This window comes from Trachypithecus francoisi, unplaced genomic scaffold (assembly GCF_009764315.1).
Source record: "Trachypithecus francoisi isolate TF-2019V2 unplaced genomic scaffold, Tfra_2.0 Lachesis_group15, whole genome shotgun sequence".
In the NCBI taxonomy this organism is placed as follows: Eukaryota; Metazoa; Chordata; class Mammalia; order Primates; family Cercopithecidae; genus Trachypithecus; species Trachypithecus francoisi.
In genome coordinates this window covers 43,645,270-43,658,872 of record NW_022681460.1, presented here as the reverse complement: position 1 = coordinate 43,658,872, position 13,603 = coordinate 43,645,270, and the positions used below count along the sequence as shown (strand labels likewise).

The window sequence follows — 13,603 nt, the reverse complement described above, 5'->3', positions numbered from 1 at the left end:
AGCAAAAATAATAATAATAAAACAAATTTTAAGACAAACTGACACATACTTTTTTTGAAACTTAGAATAAGACTGACAATAAGATCCCTTGGTTATTTCTTCAAACATGGACTTTTACAAGTTATTACTCTAGGGCATACATTTAAAAAATAAGCAAAAACATTCCATTAAGGTACTCCTAAAATTTTTTTCATATTCAGAATTCAATACGTCTGTACAGACCTACCACTAACATTGGGAGGACCCGGGAAAAAAGCACAAGTGGAGGCCAACATGCTATATTTCTAAATAGCTGGAAGTTATAATTTAAAACGATACCACAGCCCAGACCTTGTTCCCACCTATGTACTCCAGGAATTATCCTCCTTACACAGAGGCTAAAGGAGCCCTCTTGTCCCACACCAGGTTTGCCCCTATAAATCACAAACTAGTTAGTTAGACCAGGACAGAGTGGAAGCTAGGGACAGACTCATGGGTGGTGACTAGACCTGTCTCAACCGTGTCAAGCTCCCCAAGAGACAGGAAAAACATGTTCCCCTTCCCCAGCCTCACTTTTCTTCAGGATTTCCAAGATGTTCTCAGTACCTCCCAAAACCACACCACCCAGCTAGAGGAGAGGAAGACACACTGTTTTCCTAGGACCCTGCCCTACCTAGACACCCACACTGTGTGGTGTGGAGGCACCACCTAAACCAAAGCAGCCACTTTCTCTGGGTTCCCAGAGTAGAATCTAGAACCCTTTCCCTCCACCCTCAGCCCCACTTCCTCTAGAAAGTGTGTGGGCACCAACCATAATTCCAGAAAGTTCAGTCGCCAAACTTTCCAAAGACTTAGCTACAAAATATAAAAAAATAAAATAAGACACATTTGTGTTTCAATGTGTGCAAAATACGCAGCCCACTCAAGGGCAGGACCCAGGGTAGGGCCCCTCTGGCCTGGGTCGAAGGGCATTCCTGCTTCTGAATCACCTTTCTCCCCAGAGTCAGAGACGTGCTTAATATCCCCCAAATACCGTCTTCTGTGCACCAAAAGTAACGATGATGAGCATTTCTTTAAAAGTGCTCTACTCTTTTTACCAGGAGGTTTCCTAAGCCACTAATCACTAAGCAATGTTTTCAGATAATTAAGCAAAAGACAAAATATTGGCACATTATTTTTAGTACATTTGTCCAATTTCAAGTTGGCAGATAAATACACGTGATTAAATCTTAATATTTCTGTTTTTATTCATAGATAAATACCTCAAAAATTCCTATAAGAAAAACATATTTCTTAATGCTTAAAAATTCAGCCTATATATTTTTTCTTCTCACATATTCTTTAACTTCTAAAACTTTTGAGAAAGAAATCAAGAAAAAATATTTTTACCATATACTTTTCTCATCCTCACTTGTACATTTTCATTTCGGAATAGCAGCTTAGAAGGAAAAAAAAAAGATGGTTTTTCTAGGAAGAACAAATTGTCTTTATCCAGCAATAGAAGAAGTTAAATTTAAGAATAGCTTATTGCCTGTCATTAGTTGAGGTTGCTGTAAGGTAAAGACTGCCCAGATTCACTTGTCAAAGTCTTCTCATGTTTTTTCTTCTACCTTCTCTAGTTATAGGGTACAGGGCAAATTGTCCCTTAAAATGCAAATATAACCATGCTTAAAATGTCATTTTTGTTTTTAGCACCAAGTTATTGCTAGAGGTGTAATTATATAATTATTCATTAAGAGAACTCGATTCAAATGAGTTTTCCTGGTTACTATGCAATTCATAGAGTCACAATTATTTTCTAATAGAAAAATAAGGCAATGAAAGCCACAAAGGATATTGCTAAGCTTAATCTAGGTGATGGTGTATTATTCACCTCTATTTAAAAAGAAAATGTTGGGGAATTGGGGAAGTAATATAGGCAACTATAGTATACACTTTCCTTGCATACAAAAAAAATCACAGAAAGATTATTTCAATATGAATTCTATATATATTTTACATATATTATACATATATAAGATTGATGTCCTCTTATGAAAAATGAAGAGACAGGCAACCAACTCATTTACTAATAAGGTTGCCAGATTTAGGGAGGATAGAGACAGGATGGACAGTTAAATTTTGATTACAGTGAAATATTTTAGTATTAGTATAATCCCAAATATTACAAAGGACATACTTATACTGAAAAATTATTCATTCTTTATCTGAACAATCATATTTAAAATACAGAATACATATTCTGTATTTTACCTGGCCATCCTATTTACTCATTATAATAACCCTGTAAGGTTGGTTTTATCATCCTCATTTCCAAGTAAGGAAACTGAGTCTCAGACAATTTAAATAGATCAAAATCATACAACTAGGAGGTAGTAGAACCCATATTAGAATCTAAACCCTGTGGTGTGATTCCGTCCTGTATGGCCTTTCTCTGGAGCAGTAGTCATTTATGTCTGTCTGCCTTCTCTCCTACCTAAGTGCATGCCACCATCCCATGAAAGATTTGATGGACACAGACATGAGCCCCCTGAGGCCCCAGAACTATCTTTTCAATTGTGAACTAAAGACCAACAAAGATTATCACTTTAAGGTGGATAATGATGAAATGAGCACCAGTTATCTTTAAGAACGGTCAGTTTAGGGGCTGGTGCAAAGGATAAGTTGCACATTGTTGAAGCAGAGACAATGAATTATGAAGGCAGCCCAACTAAGGTAACACTGGCAACTTTGAAAATGTCTGTACAGCCAACAGTTTCCTTTGAGGGCTTTGAAATAACACTACCAGTGGTCTTATAATTGAAGTGTTGTTCAGGGTCAGTGCATATTAGTGGACAGCACTGAGTAGTTGTGGAGGAAGATGCAGAGTCAGAAGGTAAAGAGGAGGAGGATGTGAAACTCTTAAGTATACCTGGAAGGCAATCTACCCCTGGGGGTGATAGCAAGGTTCCACAGAGAAAAGTAAAACCTGCTGCTGATGAATAAGATGATGTTGATAATGATAAAGATGATGATGATGGTGATTTTGATGATGAGAAAACTGAAGAAAAAGCTCCAGTGAAGAAATCAATAGGAGATACTCCAGCCAAAAATGCCCCAAAGTCAAACCAGAATGGAAAAGACTCAAAGCCTTTTGAGTCAACACCAAGATCAAAAGGATAAAAATCAACACCAAGATCAAAAGGACAAGAATTCTTCAAAAAAAAACAGGAAAAAACTCCCAAAACACATAAAGGACATAGTTCTGTAGTAAACATTAAAGCAAAAATGCAGTATAGAAAAAGGTGGTTCTCTTCTCAAAGTGGAAGCCAAGTTCATCAATTATGTGAAGAATTGCTTGTGGATGACTGACCAGGAGGCTATTCAACGTCTCTGGCACCGGAGGAAGTCTCTTTAAGAAAATAGTTTAAACAATTTGTTTAAAATTTTCCATCTTATTTCATTTCTGTAACCATTGATATCTGGCTGTCCTTTTTATAATGCAGAGTGAGAACTTCTACTGTGTTTGACAAATGTTGTCCAGGTTCCATTGCCAAGAATGTGTTGTCCAAAATGCCTGTTTTAGGAAGGGGAGCATCACACACCGGGGTCTGTTGGGAGGTGCTGGGGAAGGGAAGGGAGAGCATTAGGACAAATACCTAATGCACGCGGAGCTTAAAACCCAGATGATGGGTTGATAGGTGCAGCAAATCACCATGGCACATGTATACCTATGTAACAAACCTGCATGTACAGCATATGTATCCCAGAACTTAAAGTAAAATTTTAAAAAATGCCTTTTTAGTTTTTAAAGATGGAACTCCACCATTTGGTTAGTTTTACGTATGTATGGAATGTTATGGTAGGACACAGTAGTAGTGGTGGTCAGACATGGAAATTGTGGGGAGACAAAAATATACATATGAAATAAAACTCAGTATTTTAATAAAGTAGCATGGTTTTTATTTTCAAAAAAAGAATCTAAAACTCATGTTTCAATTCTACATTGTGTTCATATACTAACTGAAATTATACCTAATGTATTTAGCAAACATGTAGGCCAAGTTATACATGCCTTATAAAAATTGACTTAGTTAATTGCCACTATAAACCTATGAGGTAGGCATTATAATTATTTCCTTTCTACACATGAGAAAAACGAGGCATGGTGAGGTTAAACAACTTTCTTAGGCTCACATAGCTAGTAAATTGTAGAGTCAAGTTTCAAATCCAGGCAGTTTGCCTTCAGAGTATACCCTCTTGTCTCCATCCATCCATAGGTAGTATCACCTTAATAAAGTCTCATTTAAATTTTGAATTAAAAAATGGACACAACCAAGCCTTAGAACACGGTTTTCAAATACACTAGAGAAATCTAGTGACAAGAACATAAGGATGTTTCAGGTCATATAAGACATCAATGACAGGAGTAGGATAAATATATTAGTAATTTGAACTTAGATTTATTTTATTTTATTTATATATTTATTTAATTTTTAAGATGGGGTCTCGCTCTGTAGCCCAGGCTGGAGTGCAGTGGTGCTCTTTCGCCTCACTGTAAGCTCCACCTCCCGGATTCACGCCATTCTCCTGCCTCAGCCTCCCGAGTAGCTGGGACTACAGGCACCCACCACCATGCCCAGCTAATTTTTTGCATTTTTAGTACAGATGGGGTTTCACCATATTAGCCAGGATGGTCTCGATCTCCTGACCTCGTGATATGCTCGCCTCGGCCTCCCAAAGTGCTGGGACTAAAGGCGTGAGCTACCGCACCCAGCCTGAACTTAGATTTTTAAAAGACCAAGAAATATTAAGAGTTTAAATATATTTATTGAATTAGTTAAATATTAAGACATTGAGCTATTTTTAAAGTTCTTAAATGTAATAGATTTTGAAGATGATTTAGCATCACATCATTTCTAAGGCAAAACTTAACTTTAAGGAAAAGATTTTCCATGAGGTCATGTTTCCTTATTGGCAATAGTGTGAAGTAAGTGAACATATCTGCAATGCCCAGTCCTTTTCCTTTTTTGCCCTAGACACAGCTCCAGTTGCCTGTGGCACCATTATTATGCCTGCACCATCTCTACCACTCTCAAAGTTCTACTCTTAGACCCTTATTAAGCAAACTTACTTAGTTCTCCCTTATGGAGCATATATATCTTAATATAAGCATTTAGAAATAACACCTTAATGCCAAAATAACTTAATTTTAATGTTGAGAATTTTAGACATATGGGCAAGTTGTTAGGGGAGAAAATTTTTGATTAGTCCACTTTTTGGGTTAGTATTCATAGCTTTTATGTGACATATCAGTTAAAATTATATTCAGCTGCATGTAAAAGAAAGAAAAAATAACAGTAGCTTAAATAAGAGGGAAGTTCATTTTACTCTAATCTAAATGAAATACAGAGATAGAAAGTCCAGGTCTGGTTTGGCAGCACAGGAGATGCACAGGAGATGGTGAAGCATAAATATTAGGAACCCAGGCTCCACCATCACCTGTGCATGGTTTCCATATTCAAAGTCATTTCAAAAACCAGATAGTTGCTAGAGCTTCAACGTTTATGTCTACATTCCAGGCCAGTACCTATGCTTTCAAAGATCCTTCCTAGAAGTCTCACATGCTTCTACTTACATCTCATTGCCTGGAATTTAATCATATGGGCACATAATGCTGAAAGAGAGTTTGGGAAATACCGTTGTCCTAGGTATAAGGTATACATGGGATTGGCTCCAAGACTCTCCCACCCCCAATACGAAAATCCACATATACTCTAGACCCACATTTGCCCTGCAGAATCCATGAACACAGAAAGTTAGTGCTCTCTGTACTCAGGTTTTGCATTCTGCCAATACTGTATTTTCCGTCTGTGTGTAAGGGCAAGTGAAACCTGTATTGTTCAAGAGTCAACCATACAGTCTTTTAGCTGGCCACATTTTTCAAGGTTATGTTATAAAGAAAAATGGGGGAAATGCACATTAGAAGGGATGAATGCATGCAGAGTGGGACCAGCTATTTTACTTCCCAGTGAAGATGAACTTCCTGTGACAATCTAAAGTCTGAGATCAACTAGGTATTTTATGTGCCCTTTCAAACCCAGATAGCTCCTGAGCTTTACTAAGATCTCCAACTATTAAATAATGCAAGGTGGTCACTTAACAAAAACATATCCCTTTAGATTTTGTTATGGGAATTTGTGCATGTGTCTGTATATACAATGGAAGGTTATCTTACCGAAGCATCACTTGACAATGGCAATAGCTAAACATTCAAATGGAATTTCTCAGACTCTCTAAGAGGTTATTCTTGAGAGATGGTTAAGCGTAGCACAGACATTTATTATGCTGAAGAGAATTGAAAGGAGAGTGTGGGGCTAATTGGGGCAGGGACATGATTCAACAAAGTTCTTAGCTTTATCATGTTATATGTAGATTCCAAGTGAATGACTGACATGTTTTTAAAAACAAGTTCTTTAAAACATAATATTGGATAATCAACTTTCAAAATCATACATAAAGGTGTTTACTACAGCTAATACATATTATTTTAAAACCTAGGCTCTTCGGAGATCTATCAAAACTTACAAGAGCTCTGTTGTCACTGTCATATTCTAAAATCTCAATATAAATCTATATGTTTAACACATTTCACGTGAAATGAGCCTAGAGTTGCCCTGGTTTAAAGACTTTAAATAATTGTATTTCAAGCCTGGTTTTAGTTCTCTATGAACCACTTCTTTCTCCAATCATACTCTGATAATGATTGACATCTCAAAGGTCTAGGCCACCTGTGAACAGAGTTTTAATATCACATTTTTGAATTAATTATGCATAAAGCTCAAAATAGGTTTGGAAGGTACCTACAGAAATAGAATTAAATCAGGAAAGAAGTGTGGTGGCCACAAAACTGTGTTTATCTTTTATACAGTAGGAAATTATCAGCATTTTTATTAGCAACAATAAATTAAAATATACACAATTAAATTCACATATTTTGTGCTATGTATATCAGTTTGTGAAATATTAATGTATGAATATCATACGTTGTAACATATAAATAAATACAAATTAAACAAAAGTAAAGATCCTTGTCCTCCAGAGATCTGCAATGTGCTTATAGAGAATCATAAACATGAAGGAAATGCAAACATACAAACCGTAAGCACTTAGTTAATTTAGATCTAATTCATTCATGTTTTAAGGAAATCAAATACAATATAATAAAATTTTTAGAAGAATGTCTTAATTTGAATTTATATTTTATATATCATTTTTCATGTTTTCATGAGTTACTTGTTTTCATTGAATTTTATCTTAGCTTTAACATGTACTTTTATTACGTGAAATCACACTGCTTTAGTTTATAGTCATACTTTTCACATCTTTAGATAGAATCTTATCTCCTGCATGCATTCATATTTAATCAACATATATTTATTGAGCTTAATGTGTACAAGACATTGTTCTAAGGACAAAGAATAATTAACTTTTATTTTATGTCCTGTCCCGTTTGTAGGAAAAAATCCTATTGTTGAATCATTGATGAGCCATCATCACACCTCAGGAAATTTTTAAGTCATTCATTTACTTACTTCTTTTCATTCCTCAGTCTATCCTATGGCTTCAAATTTTCCCTCTAAGAAAATAATCTCTGATTCTTTTCGTCTTTGATTCAGTTCCACTTAACTTCTATTCTCTCGTTACTAAATACATACAAAACACTTCCCCTCCTGTTTTGTATGGTTAAAATAGAGATAATCAAAGCATGATTTCACAGATCACATGGTTTATTGTCATATAAAGAGATTTCTTTTGGTTCACAACGCTTAAAGAGGGGGTGAATTATGTAAACAAATTTCGCAGAGAACATACTTGATAGACCAAATACATTAACCACATTGTGAGTGAGTTCCAAAATATTAAAGTCTAGGTGCTTAATTAGGATGGACGCAGGCTTCTGTGGAAAGAAAAGTCTGTGGAAATTAACGTTTGAGGTGTACCTTTATGTGGGCAGTTCTCTACGAACACATAAGTTTCCTGTATGCTAGAGGGCAGTGCCAGTACTAGAGGGCAATGCTTTGGAGGTTAGCTCAGAGGCTAACTGGATGTGGTCCTGTCAAAGTCTGAGCTCTGAGTCTTCTCAGAGGTGCTAAGTGTAACCTGCCACAGCATAAGCTCAAAAAGTGTCTGTCAAACTCGAGTTTATTTGTAATTTTTTTCAAGCTTTATTTTTATTTATTTATTTATTTATTCACTATACTTTAAGTTCTGGGATATGTGTGCAGAACGTGCAGGTTTGTTACATAGGTATACATGTGCCATGGTGGTTTGCTACACCCATCAACCCGTCATCTACATTAGATATTTCTCCTAATGCTATCCCTTCCCTTGCCCCCCAGCCCCCGACAGGCCGCCATGTGTGATGTTCCCCTTCCTGTGCCGATATGTTATCATTGTTCAACTCCCACTTATGAGTCAAAACATTTAGTGTGTGGTTTTCTGTTACTGTGTTAGTTTGTTGAGAATGATGGTTTTCAGCTTCATCCATGTCCCTGCAAAAGACATGAACTCATTTTTTATTATGGCTGCATAATATTCCATGGTATATATGCGCCACATTTTCTTTATCCCGTCTACCATTGATGGGCATTTGGGTTGGTACCAAGTCTTTGCTATTGTGAATGGTGCTGCAGCAAGCATTTGTGTGCATGTGTCTTTATAGTAGAATGATTTATAATCCTTTCGGTATAGCACAGTAATGGGATTGCTAGGTCAAACGGTATTTCTGGTTCTAGATCCTTGAGGAATCACCACACTGTCTTCCACAATGGTTGAACTAATTTACACTCCCACCAACAGTGTAAAAGTGTTCCTATTTCTCCACATCCTCTCCAGCATCTGTTGTTTCCTGACTTTTTAATGATCACCATTCTAACTGATGTGAGATGGTATCTCATTGTGGTTTTGATTTGCATTTCTCTAGTTACCAGTGATGATGAGCATTTTTTCATAGGTTTGTAGGCCACATAAATGTCTTCTTTTGAGACGTGTCTGTTCATATCCTTTGCCCACTTTTTGATGGGGTTGTTTGTTTTTTTCTTGTAAATTTGTTTAAGTTCCTTTTAGATTCTGGATATTAGCCCTTTGTCAGATAAATAGATTGCAAAATTTTTCTTCCATTCTGTGGGTTCCCTGTTCCTTTGATGATAGTTTCTTTTGCTATGCAGTAGCTCTTTAATTAGATTCCAGTTGTCAATTTTGGTTTTTGTTACTGTCGCTTTTGGTGTTTTGGTCATGAAGTCTTTGCCCATGCCTAGGTCCTGAATGGTACGGCCTAGGTTTTCTTCTAGAGTTTTTATGGTTTTATGTCTTACTTTTAAGTCTTTAACCCATCTTGAATTAATTTTTGTATAAGGCGTAAGAAAGTGATCCAGTTTCAGTTTTCTGCATATGGCTAGCCAGTTTTCCCAACACCATTTATTAAATAGGGAATCCTTTCCCCATTTCTTGTTTTTATCAGGTTTGTCGAAGATCAGATGGTTGTAAGTGTGTGGTGTTATTTCTGAGGGTTCTGTTATGTTCCATAGGTCTATATCTCTGTTTTGGTACCAGTACCATGCTGTTTTGGTTACTGTAGCCTCGTAGTATAGTTTGAAGTCAGGTATCGTGATGCCTCCAGCTTTGTTCTTTTAGCTTGGGATTGTCTTGGCAATGTGGGCTCTTTTTTGGTTCCACATGAACTTTAAAGTAGTTTTTTCTAATTCTGTGAAGAAAGTCAATGGTAGCTTGATGGGGAAAGCATTGAATCTATAAATTACTTTGGACAGTATGGCCATTTTCATGGTATTGATTCCTCCTATCCATGAGCATGGACTGTCCATTTGTTTGTGTCCTCTCTTAGTTCCTTCAGCAGTGGTTTGTAGTTCTCCTCGAAGAGGTCCCTCACAACCTTTGTAAATTGTTTTCCTAGGTATTTTATTCTCTTTGTAGCAATTGTGAATGGGAGTTCACTCATGATTTGGCTCTCTGCTTGTCTATTATTGGTATATAGGAATACTTGTGATTTTTGCACATTGATTTGTATCCTGAGACTTTTTTGAAGTTGCTTATCAGTTAAGGGAGTTTTGGGGCTGAGACAATGGGGTTTTCTAAATATACAATCATGTCATCTGCAAACAGAGATAATTTGCCTTCCTCGCTTCCTATTCAAACACTCTTTATTTATTTCTCTTGCCTGATTGCCCTGGCCAGAACTTCCAATACTATGTTGAACAGGAGTGGTGAGAGAGAGCATCCTTGCCTTGTGCCAGTTTTCAAAGGGAATGCTTACAGTTTTTGCCCATTCAGTATGATATTGCCTGTGGGTTTGTCATAAATAGCTCTTATTATTTTGAGATACGTTTCATCAATACAAATTATGTATTGATAATTTATTGAGTGTTTTTAGCATGAAGAGGTGTTGAATTTTATCAAAGGCCTTTACTGGACCTATTGAGATAGTCATGTGGTTTTTGACATTGGTTCTGTTTATGTGATGGATTACATTTGTTGATTTGCATATGTTGAACCAGTTGTGCATCCCAGGGATGAAGCCAACTTGATTGTGGTGGATAAGTTTTTTAATGTGCTGCTGTATCAGTTTGCCAGTATTTTATTGAGGATTTTCACACCAATGTTCATAAGGGATATTGGCCTGAAATTTTCTTTTTTGTTGTATCTCTGTCAGGGTTTGGTATCAGGATGATGCTGGCCTCATAAAATGAGTTATGGAGGAGTCCCTCTTTTTCTATTGTTGGGAATAGTTTCAGAAGGAATGTTACCAGTTACTCTTTGTACTTCTGATAGAATTTGGCTGTGAATCCATCTGGTCCTGGGCTGCCTCAATTTTAGAACTTTTTATTGGTCTATTCAGGGATTCAACTTCCTCCTTGTTTAGTCTTGGGAGGGTGTATGTGTCCAGGAATTTATCCATTTCTTCTAGATTTTCTAGTTTAGTTGCATAGAGGTGTTTATAGTATTCTCTAATGGTAGTTTGTATTTCTGTGGGACCAGTGGTGATATCCTCTTTATCATTTTTTATTGAATCTATTTGATTCTTCTCTCTTTTCTTCTTTAGTAGTCTGGCCAGTGGTCAATCTATTTTGTTATTGTTTTAAAAAAAAAAAAAAAACAGCTCCTGGATTCATTGATTTTTTGGGGGGGTTTTTGTGTCTCTATCGCCTTCAGTTCTGCTCTGATCTTAGTTATTTCTTGTCTTCTGCTAGCTTTTGAATTTGTTTGCTTCTCTAGTTCTTTTTTTTTTTTTTTTTTTTTGTTTAGTTTTGTTTGGTTTTGCGACGGAGTCTCACTCTGTCACCAGGCTGGAGTGCAGTGGCATAATCCCAGCTCACTGCAACCTCCGCCTCCCAGGTTCAAGTGATTCTCCTGCCTCAGCCTCCCGAGTAGCTGGGACCACAGGTGCCTGCCACCACACCCAGCTAATTTTTTCTATTTTTAGTAGAGATGGAGTTTCACTGTGTTGACCAGGATGGTCTCAATCTCTTGACCTTGTGATCCACCCACCTCGGCCTCCCAAAGGGTTGGGATTACAGGCATGAGCCACCACGCCCAGACACTTCTCTAGTTCTTTTAATTGTGATGTTAGGGTGTCAATTTTAGATCTTTTCCACTTTCTCATGTGGGCATTTAGTGCTATAAATTTCCCTCTAAACACTGCTTTAGCTGTGTCCCAGAGATTCTGACACATTGTGTCTTTGTTCTCATTGGTTTCAATGAACTCATTTATTTCTGCCTTAATTTCATTATTTACCCAGTAGTCATTCAGGAGGAGGTTGTTCAGTTTCCATATAATTGTGTGGTTTTTGAGTGAGTTTCTTAATATTGAGATCTAATTTGATTGCACTATCATCTGAGAGACTGTTTTTTTTTTTTAATACTTCAAGTTCTAGGGTACATGTGCACAACATGCAGGTTTGTTACATATGTGTACATGTGCCATGTTGGTGTGCTGCACCCATTAACTTATCATTGGCATTAGGTATATCTCCTAATGCTACCCCTCCCCTCCACCCCTCCCCACAATAGGACCCAGTGTGTGATGTTCCCCTTCTCGAGTCCAAGTGATCTCATAGTTCAATTCCCACCTATGAGTGAGAACACGTAGTATTTGGTTTTCTGTTCTTGTGATAGTTTGCTGAGAATGATGGTTTCCAGCTGCATCCATGTCCCTACAAAGGACACGAACTCATCCTTTTTTATGGCTGCATAGTATTCCGTGGTGTATATGTGCCACTTTTCTTAATCCAATCTGTCACTGATGGATATTTGGGTTGATTCCAAGTCTTGGCTATTGTGAATACCATACCATGTTCTTCCATTTGTTTGTGTCCTCTTTTATTTCACTGAGCAGTGGTTTGTAGTTCTCCTTGAAGAGGTCCTTTACATCCCTTGTAAGTTGGATTCCTAGGTATTTTATTTTCTTTGAAGCTATTGTGAATGAGAGTTCATTCATGATTTGGCTCTCTGTTTGTCTGTCACTGGTGTATAAGAATGCTTGTAATTTTTTATTTTTGCACATTGATTTTGTATCCTGAGACTTTGCTGAAGTTGCTTATCAGCTTAAGGAGATTTTGGGCTGAGATGATGGGGTTTTCTAAATATACAATCATGTCATCTGCAAACAGGGACAATTTGACTTCTTCTTTTCCTAACTGAATACCCTTGATTTCTTTCTCTTGCCTGATTGCCCTAGCCAGAACTTCCAACACTGTGTTGAATAGGAGTGGTGAGAGAGGGCATCCCTGTCTTGTGCCACTTTTCAAAGGGAATGCTTCCAGTTTTTGCCCATTCAGTATGATACTGGCTGTGGGTTTGTTATAAATAGCTCTTACTATTTTGAAATACTTTCCATCAACACCTAATTTATTGAGAGTTTTTAGCATGAAGAGCTGTTGAATTTTGTCAAAGGCCTAGTTGATGCAGTTTCTTCCTAGCATCGATGGACTTTACATTTTGACATGTTTTTGCAATGGCTGGTACCTGTTGTTCCTTTCCATGTTTAGTGCTTCCTTCAGGATCTCTTGTAAGGCAGGCCTGGTGGTGACAAAATCTCTAGGCATTTGCTTGTCTATAAAGGATTTTATTTCTCCTTCACTGATGAAACTTAGTTTGGCTGGCTATGAAATTCTGGGTTTAAAATTCTTTTCTTTAAGAATGTTGAATCTTGGCCCCCACTCTCTTCTGGCTTAGAGAGTTTCTGCCGAGAGATCTGCTGTTAGTCTGATGGGCTTCCATTTGTGTGTAACTCGACCTTTCTCTCTGGCTGCCCTTAACATTTTTACTTTCATTTCAACTTTGGTGAATCTGACAATTATGTGTCTTGGAGTTGCTCTTCTGGAGGAGTATCTTTGTGGCATTCTCTGTATTTCCTGAATTTGAATGTTGGCCTGACTTACTAGGTTGGGGAAGTTCTCCTGGATGATATCCTGAAGAGTGTTTTCCAACTTGGTTCCATTTTCCCCCTCACTTTCAGGCACCCCAATCGGACGTAGATTTGGTCTTTTCACATAATCCCATACTTCTTGCAGGCTTTGTTCATTTCTTTTTCCTCTTTTTTCTTTAGACTTCTCTTCTCACTTCATTT

At 37.2% G+C, this 13,603-nt stretch overlaps 1 pseudogene; it reads left to right on the top strand.

Annotated features, from left to right (window-relative positions):
* Positions 1-2,476: 2,476 nt before the first annotated feature.
* Positions 2,477-3,376, top strand: LOC117097127 (annotated as a pseudogene).
* Positions 3,377-13,603: the final 10,227 nt, after the last annotated feature.